This window comes from Belonocnema kinseyi, chromosome 5, assembly GCF_010883055.1.
Source record: "Belonocnema kinseyi isolate 2016_QV_RU_SX_M_011 chromosome 5, B_treatae_v1, whole genome shotgun sequence".
Classification (NCBI taxonomy): Eukaryota; Metazoa; Arthropoda; class Insecta; order Hymenoptera; family Cynipidae; genus Belonocnema; species Belonocnema kinseyi.
Genome location: NC_046661.1, coordinates 145,624,964 through 145,632,964, shown reverse-complemented (window position 1 = coordinate 145,632,964; position 8,001 = coordinate 145,624,964).

Sequence of the window (8,001 nt, the reverse complement as noted above, 5' to 3'; positions counted from 1 at the left end):
ACAATACGCCAATTAGCACAAATGGTAAGTTCCGACAGTGCCTACAAGTGTGCCTACTGGCCGCTAAATGGCAATACCGGTTTCATATGTATACACGTGGTAAAGTAGGGGAAGGTGCGAGAAGCGCCGCCACGCGGCGACATTTCGCACATAGAAACTCATAGCAATAAGGTCTGAAACTTTTATAGCTGAAATACGGAAAATCGGATAGGGCTGATTTACTCCCGAAGTAGTATAAGGAGACCCCACTCCCATGCGGTCTTTGGAAAATTTGGACGCGTAGATTCGGATTTAGTTAGTTTGCGTCGCTCGTAGCGCTTATTGCGGGAAAGCGTTGAAATACAAGTTTGGGAATGGCGGCGTCTGCGTAGTAAGCCGGTTGTAAACAAACAACGCACATGCTTGTCATCGTTCTGTCGTTTTCCTCGTGAAAGGAAATGGACTGTGATAGAAGTGAGACGTTCTTGTGTGTGCAAAATGGTTTGCTGTTGTATTGATGGGCGTGCATCCACAAGCTACGTTAGAAAGAAAGAAACAGGAGACAGGCTTGAGAAACGTCACTTCGTTTGCCCTAGCACAGTCATTTGGATGGTTTTGGACACCAAATGACATGTGTTCCATTTTAAATATGCCAAGTCGAAGAAATTTCGAGTGTAAATTATTAAAAGTTCCATAAAAGTGCCGCTGTTTTTGTTTATCAGTTGCCATGACGACACAACTGTCGTATTGTGAAAATTCAAGGGTTTCTCAATTTTCCACAAGAGGCGCTACGAGCGATGCAAACTAACTAAATCCGAATCCACGCATCCAAATTTTCCGAGAGTGGGGTCTCCTAAAACTACTTCGTGCATTTACTACAAGCTTTGATCGCGCTCTTTGATTCGCGGCCTTTTTCACGAAGTGCCACTCTCATTGGTGGGCGCTTTGTCGTTTGGGCTTTTTCTCACGGATCCAATATTTTTTTCAGTTTTAATTATAATATAAAGGGATAATTGTGCCACCACCCTAAACGAATGATGTTAATGTTAATTTAATTAATTCATTTATTTTATTGGGCGGCAAACAAAAAATGTATGGAATACTATTATTTTGCAGGAAGGTGAATTTGTTTTATTTGTCCTATACGGAGGTATCAATTACATTGTCACTAGTTGCATTTTCGAAATTATTTGTGGACTGAATGCCGTTGTAAAAAAATGTATAAATCATAAAAACTATTCTTAAATAGGCTTTCTTTCCATTAAATAAAAAAAAAACGTTTTCAATTCAAAACCCATAACCGAAAGAAAAATGTGCTTGTAAAAAAAAACACAATTTCCAACAACAGAAGCAATAAAAAAAATTCGCAGAGAAAAATATAATTTAAAAAAAAAAAACATGCTTTGATTTTAAATAACTTTTTTTAAACAGCCTGTGGATTTAACCCCTCTTCTTATCCTTGTCGAAATATTGCCTGTTGTTTATCCGCATAGGTGTTAGTCTTCAGCAACTCATAGTATTCACATATTCTCTAACTTCTTCAAATGGATTATTTTCTCATACTGTTTATGCTGAATGTCGAACTTTTAAATTTTTTTATCTATGCGATTTCCTCTTTTTTTTCTTACTTCTCAACTTCCATGGTAATGGTTCGTTTTACTTTTAGCCCTATCCAGGTTCTTTTCCCAGGCCGAATCTTGGTGTTTGCATCATCTGATTTTTAATTTTTCACCCAGTCGCTCGAATGTTGTGGCGGGTATGCACCTGACGCTTAGCAATGCTTTCGTCCCTGCTTTTAAGGTTTAGCTTTCCCAGAGGTCCTTTCATCATGCGTTCGTATACTTGGGATCCTTCGTCTACTAATACCTTTTTTGGTGAGCTCGCCATTCCTATTTTTTGTTTTTATTTCTAAAAGGAACAATAAAAAAATTGCATGTTCATCGGCGGGCATCCTGATTGTTAAAGTGCATGCATTATAGTAAGATTTTAATCGGATCATTGAAATTTTATTTATCACTCTTCAGGAAAACAAAATTAGGAAAATCCTACTCTCGCGAGAAGAAATATTGAAACTTTAGAGCATGTGATACTTCATCGTGTGGTCAATCGGATACAGTTTTCCAGACTTTTGTGCCACAAAAATGAAAATTCTTAAAAACTAAATTCGGAGATGCTATAAAATATCATAATGGACGTCCCTGAACTCTTTTTTGAGGGATAATAACCAAACAAACTTATTGTGCTAAATAAAAATTTTATGCATATGCATTGTTTTGAGGCTATGATCATTTTCAACTCTATGTTAATCTGATAATGTAGTTCTCTGTCGTAACGATGCTGTCCGTAAGCATGTTTGCTATCATTCCTCAGATTTTGAAGAAAATAATTTATTAATCTAGGAAAAAAGCCAGGGGAATCTAATATTGATCAGATCGATACTAATTCCTAAGCGCCACGAAAATTTATCAAATTTAATCAAATTACATTTTTTGTATTAACCCACAAAAAAGTGTGCAGAGACTTTCATTAACATGTTCGCTATCATTTCACAAATTTTTAAACCAAAATATTTATTATTCTAGAAACAAAGATGGGGGAACCTAAAAATGGTAAAATCGATCATTTTCTAAGTATCGCATGCCCTTAAGACAACAGCAGCAATTCCTAAAAATTCTGGCGAATTGAGGCAAACTGACAGAGATTTTTGGCATTTAAGAGGGCTGTGTACATGGGCTTTTGGAGACATGTCGTCTAGGTGTAATTTCTCCGAAAGTATTGTGAAACATATGACTTATGTGACATGTGTGAGATCGGAAAATAATAAGCTATGGACATGTGTTATCAAAATTGAAATAATGTTTATTATATTAAAAATATGATTGGTCAAAGTTACCTTACTTTTGAAGGCCAATTTCTCGGCTTGTAATGATTATGTTGAAAATTGTATTTCGTAGAAACTTAGATAAACTCTTTCTGAAAAGATTAGCATGTATGAAAGAATTATTGCTTTTAAATAAATTATAAAAAACATGCAGAAACGAAAAGCATTTTTGGGTTAAATTTAAGGCAAGTAACTACCGATCCTAGCGGCCAAACCGAGAACGATCCTCTGAAAAAAGGTACCACGCTGGGCTCTCGCACTTGCTTTCCTATATAAAAAAACTGACTATAAATATCGCAATTTGTACGAAGACAACAAGAAGCACATACTTTCTTCAAATTGTAAATTATTACAAATAGTTCAACTAACTCCCTCCAATTTAAATCACTTCATTATCTTCATTAGAACCGAAGATAGTGCGCTCGCATATTTATTCACAAAAAACGAACAATTATTTATATTTTTTCAAAATTTTCGACGGCAATCTGTTCAGAAATGTTTAATCTACCATCATGATTTTTTTCAGATTTTTCCTTTAATTTTTTTAATAAAAAACTATGCTTCAAAGTTCACTGTTTTTAAAAGCTATCAAATTTCCTTACTTTTCATCAGATTTTCAGTTCTATAAGCTACATGTTATTTTTTTGAATATTACTTTTCGGCTCATTAACGTACAACATTTGCACCTTTAAAATGGTACCTCTTTCATTAACCTACCATTTTTTCTTCACATACTTATTCAACGTCAAAGTCAGAGGACTCGAATTTTCTCGCCGATAGTAAGCATAACACATCATTTATAATTGTCAACAATGCTTTCATATAAAATAGTCGTAAGAAATGAAAATAAAGTTTAACATTTTGAAAAGGCTCCATATCAATTATCGTCTGATCGAAGCATATCATGGAGATAGTTTCGAAATATACTGAAATACTGCTTTTAACAACGTCACTCCAAGGAGAAGAGAAGGAATTAACGATCCTCCCAAAACGATTAGGAGGGACGAAAAGTCATTGCCTAAAAAGAAACTTTTTTAAATATTCGAAGGACTCACAGTCCCTATGGAATAAAATATAGAGTATAATATAGGCGCTTATTTTCAACCTCATAGCGTACTTTTTCGCGCACAAAGGGTAACAGATTCAAGATAAATTCAGAAAAATTCGAAACAATTCAAATAACAGAAATTTAAAGGAATTGAGAAAAATTATATTTAATTCATAAACATTCAAACTACATTTAAAAAAGCAATCAAGTGAATTGAAAACAATTTACAAATATGGAAAAAGTAATTCAATTGGGCAGAATTAAGTGAATTTAGAACAACTCAAAAGGAATTTAAAAAACTGAATAGGATTTACGATGAATTAATAAGATTTCAGGGCTTATTCCAAATGAATTGTACAAAATATTTGAAAATATCTTCAGATCGTCAAAAACAATTCCGTGAAATCCATAAAAAATTTAAAACTCTTTAAAATTATTAAAACCCTTGGAAATCCGTTGGAATTGTTCACATATGTTGAAAATGAAATGGAATATTTAAAAATATTATAAAATATTGAAATTATATTTTACGACTGCATGGAAAATGTATTGAATTACATTGATATTTCTTAAATCCCTCATAATCTAAATAAAAAGCTAGTGAAAATATCTTTGAAGTTTATAAAATGCCCGAAAATCTTGAAAATTTCTTCAAATTATTGTAATATTTTTCAAAGTTCTCGGAGTCTTTATGAATTTATAAATTTCAAACAAATCTTTAAAAATATTTGTAAGATTCAATCTGGTGGCGGTATGCTTGGATTCGTAAAAGAGTCAGGAACCCGGTAATAAGCGATTTAATTTCGGAAATTTAATATCCAAGAAGATGAAATGATAGCATATGAAATGAATCAAAATATTTAATTACAGAATGAAAGAAATCAAATGAAATGAAAAAAGTATTCAGGCACTATTATTTCGTTGAAAATGTAATTTTGCTTTTTGGTTGAAAATCGATATGTAAAATTACCTACAAATTGGGGAAAATTCCCGAAACTTCATGAGGTTTATTTATTTTCGAAGTCATTGAAAAAATTACCGTAAATTAAGGTGATATTATCTTTAGAAACGGTATTTTCCCACAAATGTTGAAAAAATATTTTTTCCAATGTTAACAGTAAAATTACGAATGGCTGAGGAAAAATCACCTAAAAAGTGGGAAAATTCCCGAAACTTCATGGTTTTTTTTATTCCCCAAGTCATTGGGAAAATTACCATAAATTATGGTAATATTATCTTTAAAAACGGTAATTTTCTACAAATATTGGTAAAATATTTGTTCCAATTTTAACAGGAAAATTTCCAATGGTTGAGGAAAAATTCCCTATTATATTTCGAGTATTAAAAAAGGATTTGTTTCTTTCGTTGTTATGATAAAAATATATTTTAAAACCTATAAACGTAATGGTGTATTTACACGCCTGTTTACTGATCGCCATCCAGGTGAAAAGTTATACGAGAAAAAGAGGCAGAGAGTGGAAAATTGGAAAAAAAATTGGAAAATTACTCTTATGACTTTTCTGCTGACTGGCAACCAGTTGACAGGCGTGAAAATAAACCATCAACTATTTGTTTTCAGGGCATGCGCAAGCAGATACGAGATTAGAAATTATCGCGAACGTTTGATCTTGAAAGATACGTAAATATTTTCCACAAAATAGGTATTTTCACAACGTATAAGCTAATTATTAGTTATACAGGAAAATTGTGCAGGTCATAAGGAACACGTCCATTATCATAACTTATTTTCGCCAAAATGTGTAGATACGACTTTTCAATTTTTGACGGCAGAACTTTCATTGTTATATTAAGGTCTTTTTCAGTAATTAAAATTATAAGGGAGTCGCTCAAATAAATTTTAATCAGCTAAATCAATCTCCTGCATAATTTTAAGAAAATGAAAAAAGTTTACGAAAATTGTTTGATATTTTCAGTAATAAGGCCATGCGATGAGTGGGTCACGTGACCAGATTCCTACCTTACCGTCACTTTTTTTATTTCCCAACTTATATTCACACAAAATGCCACATCGAATTGAAAATTTGGGATACTAAACAAGAAGGACTAAGAATGGTGGGTCTAGTCCTAAATTTGTACAATTATGAACAAAGTTTTTTGCTCTAAATAATTTTTGTTGCTTTTTTTATAATTATTAAAGTTTAGGAGCAGATCCAATGCTCGCAATGTAATGTATTTAGACTTTTTAAAACTAAAGGTGAAAGTATCGACAACGGTAATTTGGTACTTGTGAATTCTCTTTTTTTAAAGCTCCTTCAGCTCTAACGAACACATTCTCATCACGTATCTCGTGCTTCGCACTCGAGTTTATCCCTGAAATTTTATATCATTCCTATAAATGTATATTATTATAATCGTAACTTGCGTTGATAAATAAACAGACGGAATTTCATTGTCTCGTTTAAAAAAATGCGCATTCCTTTACAAAAAATGTGGTTATTCAACGTTTCATTGCAACTTTTGTCGTTTTGAAGGGTGAACTTCGTTTTGACCTTGAAGTTGACCTTCATGGCTTTTTGAAGGTCATCTTTGTTTTTTTGACCGGAAACCCCCTTTTTTACATCTGCAATCGATAGAGCGGAAAATTCTACGTCCAGGTACATTGCCAAGTCATAGGTCAATTGTAACGTTCAAGTTTAGTTAGCGGTTATTTGAAATTAATAAATTTTTCCAAGAGGTCAGTGTAATTCCTGAAGTAAATTTCAACGAGGAATTCTATGGTGACCTTCATTTTGACTTTAACGTTGAGCTTCATGGCTTTTTGAAGGTCAACTTTGTTTTTTAAATGGAAAGCCCCCTTTTTTACATCTGAAATCGATAGAGCGGAAAATTCTACGTTCTGGTATGTACCCAGGTCACAGGTTAATTGTAACGTTCAAGGTCAGTTAGAGGTTATTTGAAATGAACAAAGTTTTCCGAGAGGTCAATGCAATTACTGAAGTAAATTTCAACGAGAAATTCTTTGGTGAGCTCTGCATTGATCTTGGTGATGATCTTCAAGGTTTTCTCCAAGCAGTTTTCGTTTACGTTTAGAATTACCCAGGAACGACAACGTGGACGTAGTAAATTCTGTTCCCTTTGGGGTGCTTGATTAGCGTGAGTCCCCTTGCCTCTTACGTTTTGGGATGCTTGATTAGCGTGAGTCCCCTTGCCTCTCACGCTTCAGTGAAGATGTTCGAACTGAAAACCTTAAGCTTCTTGACAAAAATCTATGCGATTGTAAAAATGAGTTACATCATTACGAATCATCTCCCTATCAATCAAAGTAGCCTGTTGCAGAATCCGATTCTGCAATTCGTCTAAGCTTTGCGGTTGCGTTCAGAATACTTTGCTCTTTAAATAACCTCAAAGAAAATAGTGGAGAGGCCTCAGATCAGGAGATCCAGCAGGCCACTCCATTTCACCCCTTCTTCCAATCCTCCTTTGAGGGAACTGAGTATCCAAATATGCTCGAACCTCCCTACCGTAATGAGCCGCTGCCCCGCCCTGCTAGATCCAAATATAACTTCACCTTTCAAAGTGAAAGTAGATTCACCTGAAAATACTGTTTCGATTCGTAATATTCATATGGAAAAACGGTATAGGACTTATGGTATCACCTTAGGTATTGACTTAGGTATCGAAAAACGGTATAGGACTGTATAACTCTTCGGGGAGGAACAGAACTCTCACCAGAACACCTGGAACTTTTAATGAAAAGTTTCCTTATGATTTCACAATATTCAGAACGCTGTAACCAAGATCAATACAGAGCTCACCAATGAATTTCTCGTTGAAGTTTACATCAGGAATTACACTGAACTCTTAGGAAACTTTGTTAATTTCAAATAACTTCTAACTGACCTTGACCTTTACAATTGACCTATGACTTGGGTACGTACCTGAATGTAGAATTTTCCGTCCTATCGATTGCAGATGTAAAAAAGGGGGTTCCCATTAAAAAAAAAAGTTGACCTTCGAAAAGCCATGAAGGTCAACTTCAGAGTCAAAATGAAGATCACCATTGAATTCCTCGTTGAAATTTACTTCAGGAATGACCTTCACTTTTTAACAAAATATTTATTAAAAAAATATC